Genomic DNA, 20429 nt, shown 5'->3' with positions numbered 1-20429 from the left:
GATCCTTAATACCACATAAAAATAAATAAATAAAGATATTGTGCATCTACAACTTAAAAACAAACTTCCCTAAAGTTTGGAAGGAGAAACTGAAGCTGCTGCCTTTACTCTTCTGAAAGCTTGAGTGGTCAAATATGGGAAAGGATAGAGATATAAATAGGTGCCTGGCAGATTCCAGCTTGTCCTTGTTCTCCTCTATACTGCACCCAGCTCCTCTTTCTCACAGCTCACCCACCAAAACCCTGGCCTACCACCAGATACTTGGCAGTAGACCAAACTGGCCACTAGCTCCCCAGAGGCAGTGGCTGCCCACAGAGCTCTCCAGGAGCTCCCTTTCAGTATCTTCACTTCAGAAGCAGACATGCTTGGCTTCTCAGATTTTCTGTAAGCTCGGACTTGCCCACCACTACAGTCAGACTAGTTAGGGACTACTCTTTGACCTCCTAACCTTCCCATCTGGAGACTCATTTTCCCACCACATCTGGTTGTGTAAGGACTAATTCTTGTAATATCTCCTTTATCCCTGAGATTCATAGGCTCAGTCCCCTGACTGAACCCTGTTGGACAGGCACAGAAGTTAGTTACATATGCAAAAATTCAAGTTGTATACCTTAGATCTGTACTCTTTACAGAACATATATTATACTGGAAGGAAAGGAAGGAAGGGAGGGAGGGAATCTTTTAAGTGTCCTGAGAGTACAGCAATCTGAGAGATACCCAGCAGCCTATGAGTGGAATCCACCCTAAGCCTCACATACTAAGGAAGAATCCAACACCATACTACTTGGCATAAGATCTGGCAGACAGCTGGGAGCCCAATAGGTGAGGCTTCTGACCAGAGCCAGGGTTGTGTGCTTTATAAATAGCAAATATGATACAAGCTCCCTTCCTGGCAAGCTCTCAACTCCCTGGAACCAAGTTCTGTAGTCCACATTGAGTTTTCTCTTTTGAAAGGACAGAGTCACCAAATTCAGAGTATAGGGTCTCAAGAGCAGAAAGGGGCATGAAAGGGAGGACAGAGATTTCATAAAGGCCTGTGGCATTAGAACATGCATTCTAGTGGTACTGTACCGTTCTCAGATGCAGACAATCCTCTGGATCCTTTGCACAAGAACAGATCTACAAAGCAGCTGCTTTCCAGGCAGAAGATCATCATGTCTTCACATCATACAGCAAATTATGTACTCAGTACATAATCTTCATTAGGTCCTATACTTGGCATTAAATTTACATTGGTGAATAAAAACAGATTGCCTGCCCCCAGGAGCTCACTGTCTATTGGAAAATATACACAATAAATAAGCAAACCAGCTATAATTGCAAAATACACAGCTAGGAAAGAAATGCATAGGTTTACAATGATTAAGAATAATGGGAGAAGCCCCAAAACAAGTTGGTCATAGTAACTTTTCTAAGCAGGGAACTTAAAAGGAAAGGTTTGAGGTGTAAGAGAGAACAGTATGTATTCATGTTGAAACCTTTCACAGTTTTCTTCTCTGATTCTTAAAGCCATCGTCCTCTACAATAGTACAGTGACATCTTCCCACCATCCCCAGTCCCTCCACATATGGTGGTGGCATTTCATGCTTCTCAAGGCACTCTTTACGTATATTATCCCATTTGTTACTCCCACGATTTTTTCTTTTTTGGTATGGTGCTGGAGATTGAACCTAAGGCTTGTTCATTTGAGGCAAGCATTCTACGAACTGAACTATATCCCTAGCCCTAGTACTCCCATAATTCTATGAGCATGGAAGGCAGATACCAATGTTTCCTCTTGACAGATGAGCAAACAGGAGTCAAGAGAAGTGAAATGATTTGTCCCAAGTCATATAGCAAACTACCAATGGTATTTGGTTAAGTGGCAAATTCTCTGCATTTCCTCCCTCTGTGTGTGTTTTTTTGTTTGTTTTAAATATCACTGCTATCCCTAACTCTTTTACTATAGATATTTTTGGGGACCTACAGTTCTCCAAGGATAATAATTTTAAATTGGATAATGCCAGAGTTCTAGCTTTCCCCCCACCTACTTCAGTCCTACATTACAAAAAAAAAAAAAAAAAAAAAAGGCTTGCTCTCAAAAATAGATTGCTAAATTCACCACATCTCACAGTGATTTCTATAATGGCATCAATAAAGTTTAATTATTCTCTAGTAACCAGCTTGCATGATTGTCTCCCCAGCTTTGTGAGCTCCTGGGTGTGAGAACTATGTTTTATCTTACTTCCAGGATTAAAGCAGTCAAGATCTGAATGAAGCCAAACAAATCATTCATCAAAAACCACATATTTTCTTCTCCCTCTTGCCAATGGCTAAAGTAATTTTATTTCAAGCTGAGTATTAAGACTTCTCAAATATTCCCTGCTTTAGAAGGAAGAGGCATAGAAGAATAGATCTTATTGATTATAACAATTATTAAATTCTTTTGTGTCAAGCACTGTGCTGAGTACACTATTATGATTCTCACTGTATAGATGAGAAAACTGAAGACCACAGGTTAGTAACTTGCCCAGATGATAAACTGATGATGACAACATTCAAATCCAGAAGTGCTTCACTTTAAAGCCCAAATTATTGCATTTCCTCCCAAAGTACAGAATACAAATGCATACCTTCACAGGGAGACCAGAATATCCCATGGAAAGGGCAGTAGTTCTGAACCTCAGATCACTTAATATCTTGGCATACTGCTAAGATAAGCATGGTTTAGCTATGAACAAAGCCCCACATACGGATGATCAGATTCAGTGAGGGTAGGGTATCTTTCCTTATCCAACTGCTCTTACCAATGAAGGAGATTGTGCTGGGCCTCTGTGTATTCAAGGAACTTAAAATTGACAGACAACTGTGCTGTACTCTGATGTCAAAAAACAATCTTGAACAAAAGATTAAGGTGTCAAGATAAATTAGGACAAGATGATATTTTGATAAACAGAGTATGAAAAGACTAAGTGAAAGTTTGGCAGAAGGTGAGGGCACTTCTCATTATGAAGGTAAATCTACTATTTTCTCTAACAGTGCTCCTGGCTCTAGCTGAAATCTCAAGGACATTTAGCACTTGTGGCCATAAGCATTTGGGTAGTAGTAGTAATGATATCTATAAAGCATTAGAGGTCATAACCTTGAATAAACAACAGACTTTTGCTTCTCATCCCCCAGTTAAGGGAGAAGGGAAGCTGGCTCTGAAATTCACCCTATATCCATCAGCAAGCCACACACCTGTGATGAATCGTAAGCATACAGAAAAGGGATACCTTTCTGCCTCAAAGGTGCTACAGCGGGGAGAGATGGCTTTGAATCCTGCTATTCCTTATGGAGGCCAAACAGCAAAGGCAGGATAGAAACCCATGTGGGCTGGTCTGGACTATGGACAGTGAATTTAACCAGGTGATGGGATCTGACTCAACTTCATGTACTGTATGCTCTTCAGCAACTCTGTGAGGTGACATTTGTCAAGTCCCAAAGATCCAAATAATTCCCTGCATACTTAGAAATGAAAAGCCCTTCCTGATTGGAGAATGACTTGGGAAACTCAGGTCTTATCTTTGTATCACACAAAAGCAACTGTCGCTGTAGCAGACAGTCTCATCTACTATGTCTACTTACTTCCAAACTGCCAGAAATAGTTACTCCGCTCAAAGTACAATAGACACATTAGACATCCAGGAACACAACACCCTAAAGATATGAGCCTCCTGTAGCAGGCATAGATGTACGTACTATGTTTGCTGAAGTTACTCCTCCTCCTCCATACAGTCCTATAAGCAACAGCATCATAGCCAATAGTCTTGTATTGATATGTGAGGACATGCTTTCAGATCATCTGAGAAGGCCCCTGGACTTCATAACTCTCAGGCTAAGACAAAGTTTGGGCAGCAAAGTGCCAAAGCCTGATTTTCTCAAAGTATCAATCAAATCTGCCCTTTCTAAGCCAGTTGGATACAACTTCAAAAACAAGACTTCTTATAGGTGAAAAGTATTTAAGAAGCATAAAGAAAACTGATAAAATTCAGAGGACACAACTTTAGAATAGCCAAACAAAACACAACAACCTAAGGGAAGGACTAGTTCCATGAAATATTCAAGTCTTGTGGCAGAATATGTAGAAGAATATAACATACGTGGGAATCAAAGAATAAAAATCCACCACAAGGAAATACACAAAGACAGCATAAATCCAAGGAAATACAAATACAAAAGCAATGGCAGACTGAGGGGGATCGGAAAGGAAAAGTAGATTAAAGTACAGGTACAGATTCAGTAGAGAATACTCAGGCAGTTGAAAAACATTTTCCAGATCTGTGGATTAATTTTTCAAAGGAAGAGCTGAAAAGCTTGCCTTGCAGGACAGGCAAGCATCAAATGTTCACTGAGAGCTATTTAATCAAGGTAGGATGAATTATATAAAATAAGTCAAATGCCCTGTACACTCCCAGGATTGATATTAGAACCCTAGGTAGAATGATGGGTCAATCTGCTTCTCCCCGCATCTGCCCACTAAAGAAAGTTTGAGTTAATAAGTTATTCACAGAGGCCACAGGTTGCCATGGACCAACTAGAGCACCTCTTCTACCCACCATATCACAGCGAGTGCCTAATCAATACTGAGTGGACCCTACAATTCCAATCTTCATTCTGATTGCTAGGGAGGAAAATAAAGTTTGCGCTGCTTCACACTATTTTTCTGTGGCCTGCATTTGCTGTAAGAGTCTGTGTAGATTCCTACCCAGCTCTCTGGACAAGGAAGTGCCAAGGTCTGATTTTTTGCCATGAAACAATCAGCTGCTATTTTCATTACAGAAGTAAATGAAGGCATCAATGTCTACTAAGATGAAAACCAGTCATCCTTGGGGGTGAAGAGGAAGCAGATAATGATGATGGCAAGCTATGGTCTTAAGCCCATTAGCAGTTTTTCTGAAGCAAAGTGCCTGAGAAGAAAGGCTCTCAGACAACTATAAACTAGGTTCATTCACAGACAGAGGCGCATTGCAAAGATGGAAGTTAAAAGAAGGAAAGTTGAGACAAGTTGAATTTTAAATGCCATACCAGGCAAGAGTTGTTATTATTATAAAATTCAGACAACATTCAATTTGTGAAAAAACTACCATATGCTTTATATATGCCACTTTTGGGGTATATAAACCAAAAGGTAAAAGAAGGAAACAATATTACATTTTGCTGTTCTCTTGAGATTAGCTGTCTGGTCAGCCTATGAAGCGGGTGGGAGGGTGGTGGTCCATAAAGCCCATTAGAATCATCAAGGAACTTTAAAAAAATTAAAAATGATGAGGCCCACTTCAGATCTATCAAATCAGAATCTCTGCTATGGCACGGGGTAGATACATGCAATCCCTCCCCTGCATTCTAATGTGGTCCCAGGGATAAGAAGGGAAACAGAAAGCAAACATGAGAATGCAGCCTATATACACTCAGCTGAGTGACCAGAGGTTCATTTACATTCATACAGAACTTCTCCCTTACATAGTCAACCACCTATTCAACAAATCTCTACTTTCTCCATTATTAACAATAACAAAAGGGGAGTTACCCAACCAAAGAATTGAGCAATGAATTCAAGAAAATTATGTACCTAATCTGAGCATGTATGTTTTGTTCAGGAAAATGTAAACCAGCTGTAATGTTCTGTCTCTCCAAAGGTGAAACGATACCACAACATATCTAAAGATAGCTCAGTGATTGTATGTTTGCAAGGAAGTGCAAAATTAAGCACAATCCAAGTGGGCAAAAGAAGACCATGCACTGAGTGACTGTGGTTGCCAGGTCAGCTCAGAACTTCCTCTTGCCCAACAAATCAAAGTCCTGGTGCTCTGAGAAGGGTAAATATAGCCCAGCCTCACCAAAGTCAGTTCTGTGGGTTGGAAGAGACGCCTGTTCAGTCTTCTGTCCTGCCAATGATGCCACTTGTCAGACATACTTCATCTCCTCCATTTAATCTGAGTGGTGTGGCTTTCCCAACCAAGCCTTTAGGAAATGGTTGTTAAGGCTCAAGTGCCAATTCATGATCATGAGTTGGCAATTAACCTTCCAAAAAAAAAGATTATATATGTGTGTGTGTGTGTGTGTGTGTGTAAGATTTTTAGATGTTCTGAAGACAGTCACCAGCAGACACCTGTTTGGGGAGCTTTGTTGGGGTACTGCTATTAGTATATTCATTACATATCTGCTATGTAATGAATCCCCTGAAGGAGCCTGGTCTCTGATAGGCTTCCAGATGATCTAAGCAGATACAGACACAACAGTCTAATAGTTCTAGCAACTATGCTTGCAGTACAAAATGAGCTAAACCAATGATGTCAACCATGGCAGTCCAGGAGAGTTCAAGTCTGATGGGCACTACCCTGGGAGATTCAGGGTAGGCCTGCTCTGTGGGATCACCAGCAGCCCAGATGTTCTTTCTGTACCCTAGTAGGCCCAGTAAGGTCCAAGGTGAAAGCTGAAAAGTCCACTTAATAGAAAACTTTCAAGTAACTTCTTTTTCTTAGCCCCTTTAGCAATGGAGGCAATACTGAGACTACATAATTCCTTTAAGTTACACATCAGGGTTCTCATTATATAGCTGAAGTTTACCTCTATAACGGAAGCAATGCTGACAACAGGAACTATTCCCAAGTTCTGAAAGGAATCAAATAAAATTTTTCTAATTATTACTTCTTTTACTCAAAATCAACTCCTCCTCCTACCTTCTTGGGCCAGCAGAATATGGCTTCTTTCAAAATGCCTTTCTCCTCTTAACAGAGAATACTAAAATAGACCAAAATCTCTTCAGTGCAAAAAGTACATGTACTTTCATGAAAAATAATGACTCTTTCAATGTCTGAGAAGCACTCCAAAGTTTAGGTGCCAAAGACAGCTTTGTGAATAAATCAAAGCAATGTGCGGTCAAAGGCCTGCTCCCACCTTTTCCCATGGAGACTGATAGCGTGAATTGCAGGAAACAAAAGACCAGGAGGTTCAGCTGTCTGCTCTTTGGGGGCCTGTTCCATAGAGAAAACAATCAGTTTGAGTTTTATGCCATGACATCATCAGCCACCAATCACCATAGAGAAGGTGGAGCAGGTTCTGTCAGTGAAACCAACCACTGCAACTGTCAAATTACAAAGGGTTGCACAGGTTTGAGGTGGGGTTTTTCTTTTGCCCTGTTTCAGTATTAAACTAGAGAAAAAATAAGAAGCAGGAGGAAACCCTTTCTAATGTTGGGGGGGGGGGGGCGCCAAAAAACAAAGAAACTTAAAATGCCCTTGGTATAAACATCAAACCATCCAGGAATGCACCTGTGCTCCTCCCCCTCTCCACCTCCATCTCCACCACTGCTAGACTGACAATGGAAGCCTTTGTTCCACCAAGTGGCCAAGGCATCTTCCCAGTGATCCCAGCCAAGGAAAGAGTCAAGAGTTTTAGGAAAGTTCACCCTGAGCATGTATATTTTCAAACAGGGTTCCAAAGCAGAGAAGGGAGCAGGGAAGAAAAGGAAAAGACTTTGGTTGATTCAGACACTAAACTGTTTTGACTTGTGTGCCACAGCTGGAGATTCTTGGACTTGGTTACTTTCAGTTCATTTTCCTCCAGAAAACACTGGCAATCTTATGAATGAAGCTGTTTAGCCAAGGTTAGAATATGCAAGGAGAGTGGGGGTGGCAGTAGCCCAGGGCACAGGGCTCCAGGAGAGCAGGGGGTGAAGGAGAAAACTTACAGAGCAAATATTGTTTACAACTGCAGAGCCAAGTTAATGTGATCTCTCCGCCCGTTCAAGCATATTATTACATTAAGTCCTGAACAACAAAGTCGGAGGCAGGGAAAGCACAGCCGACCCAGCCTCCGCTTGGTAGTGGCATGAGGGCAACATTCCATGCAAAGTTGGTCCCAGCAGCAGTGTGTGCCAGCCCTCCTGGGAACACAGCAGTAAGCTGCTGGGTACACGTACTCAAGTGATGAAAGGTCAAAGAGACCTGGTTTCAAGGGATGGGCAGCACAGACTCATGCACAGCTATAGGAGAAAGCAAACAGAAGAATCTGCATTTCCTTCCTTCCTATTTTCCTTCCTCCCTCTCTCCTCTTTCTCTCTCTCTATATTTTTTTTTAAATTTCCTGCACTGCTGGAGATAAACCCCAGGGCCTTGTATATTGCTAGACAAGTATTCTACCACTGAACCAAACACCCTGCACCAAGAAACTGCAGTTTTAACTGAAAATGCAGTGCAGCTAGACATGTAAAGAAAAGCATTGGTTGTTGAGTCTTCCAACAGTCATCCAAGGATGCCACAGAAAAGGCCTTGGGTGGGAGCAGGGTTCTCCTAACAATCACTCAGAAATAAGTATTATTTACTCCCACTAATAACACTGCAAACCTGAGATTTTTACTTTCTATAAACAATAGACAGTCTATCAACTCCATTAAATAAAAGAGTCTTGTTCATGTACAATAGAACCCCATTGTTTCTTAAATGGTAAAATTAGATGCAAAATTAAGACTGTGCCAATAAATAGGTGATCTAATAGTTATTTCTGGCTAGATTCAATTATCTATACCCTTTAGGGCTGACTGCTGTCAACTGTAATTCTCCATGACTCCAAAAGAGGAAAGACTCAGCTCCCCTCTTACACTACCATTTCCGCCTTTACCTTCTCCCAAGAGTTTCTCCCTGGTCAGGGAAAGCCCACTTGGCTCTGTGTTTCATTCCCTAGCTCAGTTCGGACAGTATGAAGTAAGAACACTGTCAGCCAGTACCCTACATCTGAAAACTATACAAGGACCTGTGTTTGCTTTGCCTTCCTCCACTAATGTGCAAGAAAATCTAAATAAAGGGGAGGGGGCACATTTGGCTCACGGCAAAGTTCAATATGGCCCAGGATGAAGGAGGGCCCCTGCTTAGCTTCTCCCATAGCAGGCAGTGCCAACACCTGCTATGTGGTTCTCTGAGCACCACTCCCCACTATGGATCTGTGTGAGGATGACAGGCATCTGCTAAAGGAGAAAAAAGAGCCCAAATCAAGAAGACCCAGTTCACTAGCACTCCCAGTCTTCCTCCAAATAAACCACTACCAAGATTTACGTGAGGAACTGCTTTCTTCTCTCCAAGAAGTTACTCCCTGAGACTTGGACATCAAGGAGGAAATGTGGGCCCTACTGCCCAGAGAAACAGTGAGAACCATGGGCCCCCTCTCTCAACACTAGCCTGCCAGCAGCAGCAGCATACTCCAATTCTACCATGTACTCTTTATCCACTGAAGAATCTTTCCAACCCAGACCACCACATCAAAGAGTACAGGCAAGGAATCTCTTCTGCCTAGAGATGGGAGAAAGAAGGGATGACAGAAAGGAGAGGCTATATTTAGCTAGCTGACCAAGATAAAAGGAATGGAAGGAGTCACACAGGCCAAGCACCGCAGGAGTGCTTAACTATTGCTCAGCACAGTTCATCCACAAGCCATGGCAGGGCAGAACAGAGCTGGGGGTAGTTTGCTGAAGAGCATAGCTACTTTCTCAGATTACAGGAAAAGGCAGAGACACACCCAGAGGGATATAAAAGCAATAACCTTATTAAGTTATTCAAAATCCAGTCTGAAAGTTAGAACAGAAACTCTTCACTGGTTTAGGAAAAAAAAACTAAATAATAGAAGGAGGATGAGATAAGTACAAACTGCCTAAAGCAAGCAGCATCTTGAGGACTGTAAGGAGTTTTCCTTGGAGTTCCTTCTGTCTCCCAGGAAGCATGGAAGAGATACCACTTTTATTCAGTGCAGGTTCACTTGCCTCTACTTTAAACCTGGAAGGCCAGAGAAGCCTTCATTTTCTTTAACTTAGTGGGGGAAAATTTCTACTTCTTTAAAGAAAAGAAGGGAAATGAGGCAGTTTCTAGACCAAAACAGCTAATACAGCTTGCATAAGACCTTCTGCTTTGCAATCAATATCTTTGGTGTGAAATCATGACCTAGGCTGTGCATGGTATAAACCTGGGGAGCTGCTTCATTTAGTCTAAGGACTGCTGTCTTGTAAGTAGGATACATCTTTCTTTTTATGTACAAAATATCTCTCAGGCAAAGGCTTTGTGAGAAAAACTACCCACAGTCCTAGATATTTAAGCACCTGAAACACCTAGTGTCACAAACATGCACTGCATACTCATGAGCACACATATGCACATGGACATTCACATACACATACATCCCAAGAATGATGAGGGACATACACCCAAAACCAGCAGATCTTGGAAATTTCCTCTTATCTGGAACATATAGTTAAAGCTTATATTTAGCAGTAATACTTATTTAATGAGGGTTATTTTTTTCTTTGTTCCAAAACACACTCTACTCTGAGCTCAATTATCACAGGAGGACCATATCTGACCTGAGAGAGCAGTAAGCAGGTTCTTACTAGTTGCTTATTTTTAGCCTCTGGTCTTTCCTGCCCTCTTCCCCAGGGAAGGCCCCTCCCTTGGCTCTTCAGCACACTGCTCACCAGAATGCAGGATCCTGACTCCCAGCAGGAAGGTGGGGCTGTGGGAGGGAGACCTGGTAATACCCCTCCAAGCTACAAACTTCAAACTATGGACTGAGCAGTTCCTACTAAAAGTATGAGGGAAGAAATATTTTAAAACCACAAAGAAAATAGGAGGGTGACTATAGAAGAGAAACACTGTACATAAAATGTTTACTGTCCATCTAAGATCAGAGCAAAACTACTGTGCCACATGGCTGGATTGGCATATGAAAATCTCTTTGTTTACCTGGGCCAGCCCTGGTTACTTATGCATGTAAATCATGCAGTGTGCACCCCTGCAGGCAAGGCTCTGCCAACCAAGAAAGACCCCACTTATCCTGAAGAAAGCCAGGCTGCCCAACAACCAGCACGAACACACTCCAATGAAATGGATAGCAAAGCAGGTAATTCACAACAAAAGAGGAAGGCTTGAGTGTTTGTCTTGCTGGAAACTCCAAGATAACAACACTCCTTTCCCTAAGCCTCATACTACTACATATATGTAGCTGTCACAGAAGCACCAACGCGAATTGAAAAGAGAATTTTGTCTATCCTACTTTTCTGATGGAAAGATCTTTTTTGTGTGTGTGTGTGTGTGTGCACGTGCGTGCTTCAGATTGAACCCAGGGCCTTGTGCATGCAAGGCAAGCACTCTACCGACTAAGCTATATCCCCAGCCCTTATCCTAGTTTTCAATGATTGACATTTCACTGTAAAATTAGAAGTACAGAAGAAGCCTTGATCCTCTAAAGAAATAAAAAGTTTTTAACATAATAAATTCAGACAGCAAGTGAATTGGAACTCATGCATAAAATGTGAGATAAACTCTATTTTTTTTAAATCAAGAATAAATGAAGGGCTGGGGATACAGCTTAGTTGGTAGAGTGCTTGCCTCACATGCACAAAGCCCTGGGTTCAATCCCCAGCAATGCCCCCTCCCCCAAAAAAAGAATAAAGGAAATGATAGTACAGCTGTTAACTTAATGATTTGCATATTCAAAATGCTTGAAATACATTTATGAGTTCATCCACATATACTATGTCTTCTGCTAGGGAGACATACATGTTGTTCAATAACAAAAAGTTAAAAAAAAATAAGGGAAAAGAAAGGAGGTAGCATATGCCTGTAATCCTAGTAACTCAGGAGGCTGAGGCAGGAGAATTACAAGTATTGATGCAGCCTTAATAACTTAATGAGGTACTGTCCTAAAAAATAAAAAGAGCTGGGGGTGTAGCTCAGTGGTAGAGCCCCCCTGGGTTGTATCCCTAGCACTGAAATTTAGAAAAAAATTAAAAATTGTCAGTCTAGATTTAAGGTCTTCAAGTTTTCAAGCCTCTGGTCCCAAGAAGTAAAGGTATAGCCTAAAGGCTCCACATTGATCTACCAGATACCAGTGCCATCTGATCTCCCCCCACCCCACCCCCACCACTTGAGAAATAACCCTTTTTGTAATCTGGCAAGTCCCCACTCCCTGCCCTGTCCTGCTCTGGTGTGGGAAGATACAAAAACAGAAGCCTTTACTCCCTCCACCCCTGCACCAGTTCTCTGTAAGCAGCTCCCTGCAGGAAGAAAGTGGAAGAGGTGGAGGGAGAGCATTTCCACTGTACCGTCAACTTTCAGTAGTTTGTTTTGTACAGCACAAATAATGAGGGGTAAAGATCTTCCATGGCAGGGTGTGGCAAGGCTGTAATGGTACATTCCATGTCTCCCAATTCCTCATACAGTAGCCAAACTGCATTTGTTATCAGGCACTCCTCACTGAGACTGATGTCTAGGGACAAGATAGGGACTCTGCTCCTCTGAAACTTAGAGCCCATCCTGGAAATCATGAAACAATATAAACATGACTGTTAGAAAGTTGTCTCTATTTTGTCTCCTTTATAATAAGATATCTCAAGGATTAACAAGAATCCATTAAAGTAACTAGAAATTTTAGTTACAGCTGAGTGCATGAATGCATTCTTGTTGTACCATCAAGCTATCAGTGAGTATTGATTTAATCAGCTTTTTCGCTGCTGTGACTAAAAGACCTGACCAGAACAATTGTAGAGGAGGAAAAGTTTACTTCAGTGCTCATGGTTTCAGAGGTCTCAGTCCACAGAAGCCTGGCTTCATTCCTCAGGGATCAGGGTAAAATGGGATGTCATGGTAGAAGAGTATGATAGAGGGAAGTAGGTTACATGATGATCAGAAAGCAGAGAGAGACTCCACTTGCTAAATATAAAATTTATGCCCTGAAGGCATGTCCCCCAATGCCCACCTCCTCCAGCCACTCTACCCACCTTCTGTTACCACTCAGTTAATCCCATCAGGAAACTAATTCACCGATTTGGTTAAGGCTCCCATAACTTAACCATTCATCCTCTAAATTTTCTTGAATTGTCTCACACATGAGCTTTTGGGGGACACATCACATCCAAACCACAACAAGTACTTAAATGCCAAACATTTGGTTAAACCTTCTGCTTGCATTATCTCATTTTGTCTTCAGCATAACATTTTAAGAATAATGTCATCCTTATTTTAGAGATCAGTAAATTAAAGGTTCAAGTAGGATCATTAACTCCCCAAGGTTTCAGACGATAAACAACAGAGCTGGGAGAACTGACCTATGGAGGGCTGGCTGCTTCAGATGCCTATGCCTCTTTTTCAAGTGTGGCCTCACTTGGTAGATTCAAACTCATTATGTGTATCCTCTCACATTTTCTTAACTTTTCTGTAGCAAATTTTCATTAGCATATGTTCAATTCCCTAAATGGCCTGAGCAGTTTTTTAATAAATGGAGACTGTCAAATATACAGATATTTATTAGTGCCTACTCTGTGCCAAGACTACATCAGGTGCTACAAAGAGACTCTAACAAAAGACAAATCTATAAAGTGGAAAAAGAAATGGGGAAACAGTCAACCAGTAATAGAAGGTGATAAATAAGTACAACCTGAGACTTCTGTACAGGCAAAGGTTTCTCAGTGCACCCACAAGTCCCCTGAGAATCCTGTTACAATGCAAATTCAACTCTGTAGGTCTGAGTGGGCCTGAGATGCTGCATTTCTAAACAGTTCTTGAACAACACTCCTGCTGCTGCTGCTGCTGACCAAGTACTCAGGAACTTCCAAAGTCTGTCAATCTGGGATGGAGTGGTCTAGAAAAGGTCAAGAAATGAACTAGAAACAGTCTTTACAGAACTGAGCAGAATTTGGAGATGGGGGGACAGGGTGCCATCAGGAAGCAAGAAAATAATATTTAAGATTGAGGGGGAAAATACCTCAAGCAAAGAAGCACAAATGCACAGCTGTTCATTTAACAAAATAAAAAAAACATTCTTAAACTGTATCATCATTTGTTTCAGTTTGGATCTCTATAGACTCAAGTATTGAAGATGGCACTATTGGTCCCCAGCCAGTGGTGCTATTTATTTATTTATTTTTCCATGCTGAGGATCAAACCCACCTTGTGCATGCTAGGCAAGTACTCCCCAGCCCAATCATGGCGTTATTATGCTAGGAAACTTTAGGAGGTGGAACCTAGTGGAAGTAAGTTAGCTTGAAGGGCACATGCCCTTGAAGGGGATTATTGGGACCCCAGCCTCTTCCTATCTCTCTGATTCCTTACTGCCTTGAAGTGAACAGGCCATCTCTGCCACATGCTCTTGTAAATGATATAATGTGCCACCAAAGGCCCCAAAGCTATAGAACAGAGAGACCACAGACTAAAACCTCTGAAACTATGAGTCAAACAAACCTTTTTCCTTAAGAGTTGATTATCTCTGACCTGGGGATATAGCTCAGTTGGTAGAGTGCTTGCCTTGCATGCATAAGGCCCTGGGTTCAATCCCCAGCACTACAAAACAAAACAAACAAACAAAAAAAAAGGGTTGAGTGTCTCAATTATTTCATCACAGTGACAGAAAGCTGACTTGAATGCCAGGAACTACTAATCTTTATTCTTTTGAGGAGCCCTTAATTCTCTTTAAAGAACCTTAGTGACTAGCCTGAGAATAATTTCAAGGTAAGCAATGATTTTTGCTTGCTAATCTAACAGAGTAAGGCTCATAATAAATGTCTTAGAAAATGCTGCCTCAACTACTCCATTACTTGATGATGCTCAGAGGTTTCAAGCCATGAACTTTGGCACATACCCAGCCACTAAACAATGAATGTTTCACGAGACATTTTTAAACACTTACTATCCAAAATGAACAGGAAAGAAAGTCCCACTGTCAGCTCCACCCTTTGTCAGCCTCCCAAGATGGGCCTCCCATGAGAAGGGCGAGAATAGTGGTCCCTTCTATTGGGCTATCTAGTAATGTAGCCCTGCTTCCTGGCTAGGCCATTTCCTTCACTGTTTCTGAAAAGTGGCACTGCCCTTACTCAATAAGCTTCTCAGCAACAAGAAATGAATGCTCAGACTGTAAGGAAAGGTCACCCTGGTGACCCTGCAGCATCATGCACATTGTGCTTATGAAGAGAAAGGGTGGTGTGGCTGGGAACTACTGGATTCAGAATAGAGAGATGGGCATTTACTGCAGGGTTCTGTCGTTTAATCAGCTACATAACCTCTCCAAATTCATTTTTACACTTAGAAAACAAAAATTTACAATCTGAGATCTACCTATCTTACTATCATGGATAAAATTCAGCAATGGCAAGTGCTTCATATGAAACACCATAAAAACACAATATCTTATTCCTAAAGAGTCTGAGAGATGAGAGGCTTTTCATGATACTCTTCCTTTAACATCATACCCCATTATATATACAGCTAGTATTTATTGTCTCTACTTGACAAAAGCAAAAACTCAAAGCAGAAAAGAAACCATGGATTTGTTCAAAGTCAAACTTCAAGGAAATGAATGACTGCCAAAGGTAGTCATGAAGTCAAATATATTTCTGTTATAGAATAATGAGATTTATTAATCTGCTTCTAGAAATGTGTATTTTAACATTCCCTAAAGGTCTACTGCAAGACTCAAATCATTTAGAATCAAAGTGTTTGTTATGTGACACATGAAAATCCAAGGTGGAGCTTATTGGAAGAATGGGCACAAGATTCCAGTACTGCCTCAATTGTTTTACAGACCACACAACCTTGGACAGGCACACTGGCTGGGGCAAGGATTCATTTCCCTTTCTTTCTTTATTTTGATTTTTTAATAGTTGTAGATGGACACATACCTTTATCTTATTTGTTTATTTTTACATGGTGCTGAGGATGGAATTCACTGCCACACACTTGCTAGGCAAGCGCTCTGCAACTGAGCTACAGCCCCAGCCCTCATTTTCCTTTTCTATAAAAAGATAGAACTATATTTGCTAAGTGATTAAACCTTTTGTTAAGGTTTAATTGCTAACACCTAGAACAGTTAAAGTCTGTTCTAAGCAGGTATAGATGCCCTTAGCCTCCCCAATATCTCATCTTTCTCTCTTCAGACATTTTCAATTATCTCCTGCATTCATTTCCTTCAGCAACCACCAAGGAAATCCCCACTATCCAGATTATAAACTCTGGAGTATGTGAGCTACACTGGCACACCAAAGCGGCATGGCTGGGTATATGGACAAGGTGTTATGGTTTGAAAGTCTCCTGAAAAACTCATTGAAATTTAATTGCTACTGTAACTGTGTTGAGAGATGGGACCTTTAAGAAGTGATCAGGGGGCTGGGGTTATGGCTCAGAGGTAGAACGCTCACCTACCATGTGTGAGGCACTGGATTCGACTCTCAGCACCACATAAAAATAAAATAAAGATATTGTATCCACCTATAACTAAAAAATAAAAAAAAAAATAGAAGTTATCAGGCCTTGAGGATTCTACCTTCATGAATGGATTAATGCCCCTATCACAGGAGTGGGTTACTGATAAAAGGATGAGTTTGGGCTGATTTCTTCTCTGTCTAGCACATCATTAGCTTGCCCATCTGCTATGTTATGATACAGGAGCACCAAGACCACGTGCTGGTACCATGCTCTGGGACTTACCAGCCTTTAGAACTGTAAGGCAAATAAATATCTATAAATTACCCAGTCTGTTTTATTTTGTTGCAGCATCAGAAAATGAGCTGAGACATAAGGTAAACTGGTAGTCTCCTCCTCACATTTCCCACTACATTCCATTCTCCTTACTCTTTTAAAATTTGCTACAATTCTGGAGTTGAAGAGGCAGAACTAAGTCAACCTGGATACATTTTCTGGGGAGATGTGGAGAAAAGAGTGGGAACAGAAAGAGGGAGGACAAATATAAAGAGGCTCACCAACCAACCAAGCACATAGCGTGAAAAAATAAAAATCTGAGCTTTAAAAAAAAATTTTTTTTAATTGTAGTTGGACACAATACCTTTATTTATTTATTTTTATGTAGTGCTAAGGACCGAACCCAGGGTCTTGCACATGCTAGGCAAGCGCTCCACCGCTGAGCCACGACCCCAGCCCCCAAATCTGAGCTTTTTAGATTTGTTGCTCACTTAAGAAAGCTGATGGAAGAGAAATCCACATGTAAGCTGGTATTTCATACAGAGGGCTGAGGAACACAATTCAGGAAGAGCACCTGACACTACAGGAATTTACCTGATAAGGAAAAGAACACTGTATGAGGTCCTAGAAAGAACACAGGGGCCCCAAAGACAATTCAATTTTAACTCTGTCCCTCTCTGTGTGAAAAAGGGAATTTTTAAATCTGTTTCCTTTTTTAACTAAAGAAAACCTCAGAGCAAGGTTAACATGTAAAATGCTGCTCATAATATCCAACACAGTAGATAGTAAAGGTTAGAATACCTTCAACAATGTTGAGGAGAACTTTTGCCTTCAATCCCTAATATAAGGAAACTGATGGCAACATCAGATCAAAATCCTTCATTCAATAGGTCTCATTAACCACAAGATGGATGTGCTCACTCCAAACTCAGTAAGCATGTTGTTCTTAGTGGAAAGTGCTCTTCTGGTATGGCCCCTCCTGTTTCTGTTGAATCAAGATAACTATTTCTAGGTATTAAATCTAATCCAAAGGTACCCAAAAAACATTTAGCTGAACTTCTATTTCTATGTCCATAAGGCCTGAACCATACTGCAAAGGAAAAAAATATATACAAAAATAATAATAATAATAATAATAATAATAAGAAGAAGAAGAAGAAGAAGAAGAAGAAGAAACAAACTAGCCAAAATAAATGGAACACAAAAACCTCTCGGAAACCAACCCTAAAGAGAGTTTACAACAAGAATTGATATTTTCACTGATTTCTTGACTTTTATTCTTCCCCACCTCAAAAACAACTTCTGGGGGTTGAGGATAGGCAAGGCAACTCCAAATGGGCTCAGAGTAGCTTTCCCCAGAACAGAGGGAAAACAACCTAACAGGAAAGCCCAGATGCAAGTATGGGGAAACTTCTGAGTCCAGGCCTCCCTGAAGATATGCTATCACAACTAGCCTGATGTCTAGATACAATGTTCTCTGGGACATGGGGATACAGGAGAGTGGGAGCAGGGAAATCTCAATATCTCAATATCCATCAAGCAAGAAAGCCCTCCTAGTGTTTGAGGAAAAAGAAGAATCATTTATGGAGCCTTCTGGGAAAGAAATGTGATATTTATATAAAACATGGGGTTAAACCAGGTGCAGTGGTGCATGCCTGAAATCCCAGCTACTCACCTGTAATCCAGCTACTTGGGAGGCTGAAGCAGGACAATTACAAATTCAGAGCCTGGGCAACTTAGAGAAATCCTGACTCTAAATACAATTAAAAAGGACTGGGGCTACAGCTTAGTGTTTATTTAACATGTGCAAGGCTGTGGGGTTCAATCCCCAAGTACCACCACAACCATTGCCACCACCACAAAGTGGGGGGGTTGAGAAAAAATATAATATAGGAAACTGAGAGTGAAAGAATATAAGCTCTGGGCTGGGGTTTTAGCTCAGTGGTAGAGCGCTTGCCTCACATGTGTGAGGCACTGGGTTCCATCCTCAGCACCATATAAAAATAAATAAATAAAGATACTGGGTCCATCTACTACTACTAAAATATATATATATATAGGCTCCATGAAAGTAAGATTTTTTTTTTAATATGTTTGGCTCATTGCTTTTATCTTTAGCACTCAGAACTGCACCTGGAACACAATGGACTCAAACATTTTATTGAATGAATAAAAGAGGGAGAGACAGAAATCTAATATGGTTAAGGCATAAACTTCGAATCAAAGAGAACTGGATTCAAGGGCTGGGAATAGAACTCAGTGGTAGAGAGCTTGCCTAGCATTTATGAGGTCCTGGGTTCTATCCTCAGCCCTGCCCCCCAACACACACACATATTGGATTTAAATCTTTTTTAAAGCTACTTCCTAGTTGTGGGATTTTAATCAAGTCACTCTGATTCTTGCTCAGAATTAAATGACAATGTATTTAGTCACTTAGAATGCCCAGGACATTAGCTATGATCATCTCCTTGCCCTTTGCCCCACACCCTCAAAATCTCCCTGGCTTGAGGCAGAAAAGAACAGTAGGTACCACAAAGAATCAAAGGCCCAGTACTGAAGTGAGGGCTGCAAACCAGTTCCGGACTAATTCTTGGCCACGGGTGCCTGGCCTGCCCTCAACACTCTCTCTAGTCCTTTGCTCCCATGAAATCTAGGCCAGTCCATTTCTCTCTCTACAGGGAACTTTCCTTTTGTCCTCTGGCTCAGAAGAGGATGTGACTACCAGTATGCTGAGAAACTGGAGAAAGCTGTGTGTAGCAGGGGAAAGGCAGCATCTAGCGAGGTCCCCAGAGAACCAATCCCACACTCATCCACACACTTACTCCCACCTACCAACATCCCATAATATGCTCATTTAATTCATACAAATTAACACTTTCTCAAGCTGCTACTGGGAGCAAAGACACACCAGACATTTCTCCTGACAGCTTCATTTGCTATGCATCTCAATATGTTAGTGATAATTTCCTGGACAAACCCCAGCTTGAGTAGGAGATAGAAATAGATCTCATGCCTGAAAAGCCTCAAGCCACATCACATTCGAATTGGAAAGGACACAAGAGACCTTGGACTCACTTGCTGAGCTAAGCAGGATCCAGGTTTCCTAAGGACTTGAGTCTAGGGAGAATTTAGGAATTTCAGATTTTTGGTCATAAATCCAAATGGTGTTACAGTGGATGGTTTATATGCAAAAGGGAGAAAATGAGCAGGAAGAAGGACTCATGAGAGTGTGTCCACTGTAATTCCTGATCTTGTAGGAGGTGCAGCTGTAGAAGAGTAGAGCAAAGAAGGGACAACAACACACACACAGTCAGTTTCTTATACTAAGTTCAGAATGGCTCAATCTAACATGTGTGATTTTAATCACATGTTCAGAGGTGCTGTATGCCCATGTAGAGCCCACTCCACAAAGCCCTGCAATATTAAGCTAAGCAAGGAAGCTTAAGCGGGCCACACAAAAAAGACTCCAACTTCTAAACAGAACAGGATTCAGAATAAAGAGGAAGAAAGAGAGGAAGAGCCCAGAGCTCCAGGAACAGTAATCCCCAGGTCTGCCCAAGCCTGCCCCACCACTGCTGTCCCTGTTGAAGAGGTTGATGAAGATGTTATCCTTAGAGCTTCCAATTAACTCCTGCAACTGGGTTACTATTTAGCTCAGAGAAAAGATGACGATGAAGAAACCAAGCATAGCCAGCTTGTGTTTGGAGAAAGGATCACTCTGTGTATATGTTTAGCTTCTCTGCATGCTCACTGGAGATAAGGCAGGAAGTAGTAGACTCATATGAGACAGAAAGCACTAAACACACCAACTATAGTGAGGAGGTTAAACACTTATTAATTACAGCAAAAAAAAAAGTACTCTCTTGGTAACAGCATCCCCAATTTTATTACAGCCAGTAATTTATTTGCTCAGTTACAAAACCCCACTTCCCAGCATTCCTTGAAGCCAGATGTGACCAT

The 20429-nt window shown here is 41.3% G+C and overlaps 1 protein-coding gene across 10 annotated transcripts in view; it reads right to left on the bottom strand.

Annotated features, from left to right (window-relative positions):
- Positions 1 to 20429, bottom strand: part of Mical3 (microtubule associated monooxygenase, calponin and LIM domain containing 3) — a 203541-nt gene that overhangs the window by 145132 nt on the left and 37980 nt on the right. The window contains exon 2 of one of the 10 annotated variants that reach the window (XM_071610264.1): positions 1072 to 1209. The exons of the other annotated variants lie outside the window; for them this stretch is intronic. The gene's annotated coding sequence lies outside the window, so the exon portion shown is untranslated. The remainder of the gene's footprint in view (positions 1 to 1071; positions 1210 to 20429) is intronic. 10 annotated transcript variants of the gene reach the window in all.

The sequence above is a fragment of the Marmota flaviventris genome, chromosome 3 (genome assembly GCF_047511675.1).
Source record: "Marmota flaviventris isolate mMarFla1 chromosome 3, mMarFla1.hap1, whole genome shotgun sequence".
Classification (NCBI taxonomy): Eukaryota; Metazoa; Chordata; class Mammalia; order Rodentia; family Sciuridae; genus Marmota; species Marmota flaviventris.
This window is presented reverse-complemented; position numbering and strand designations above follow the sequence as displayed.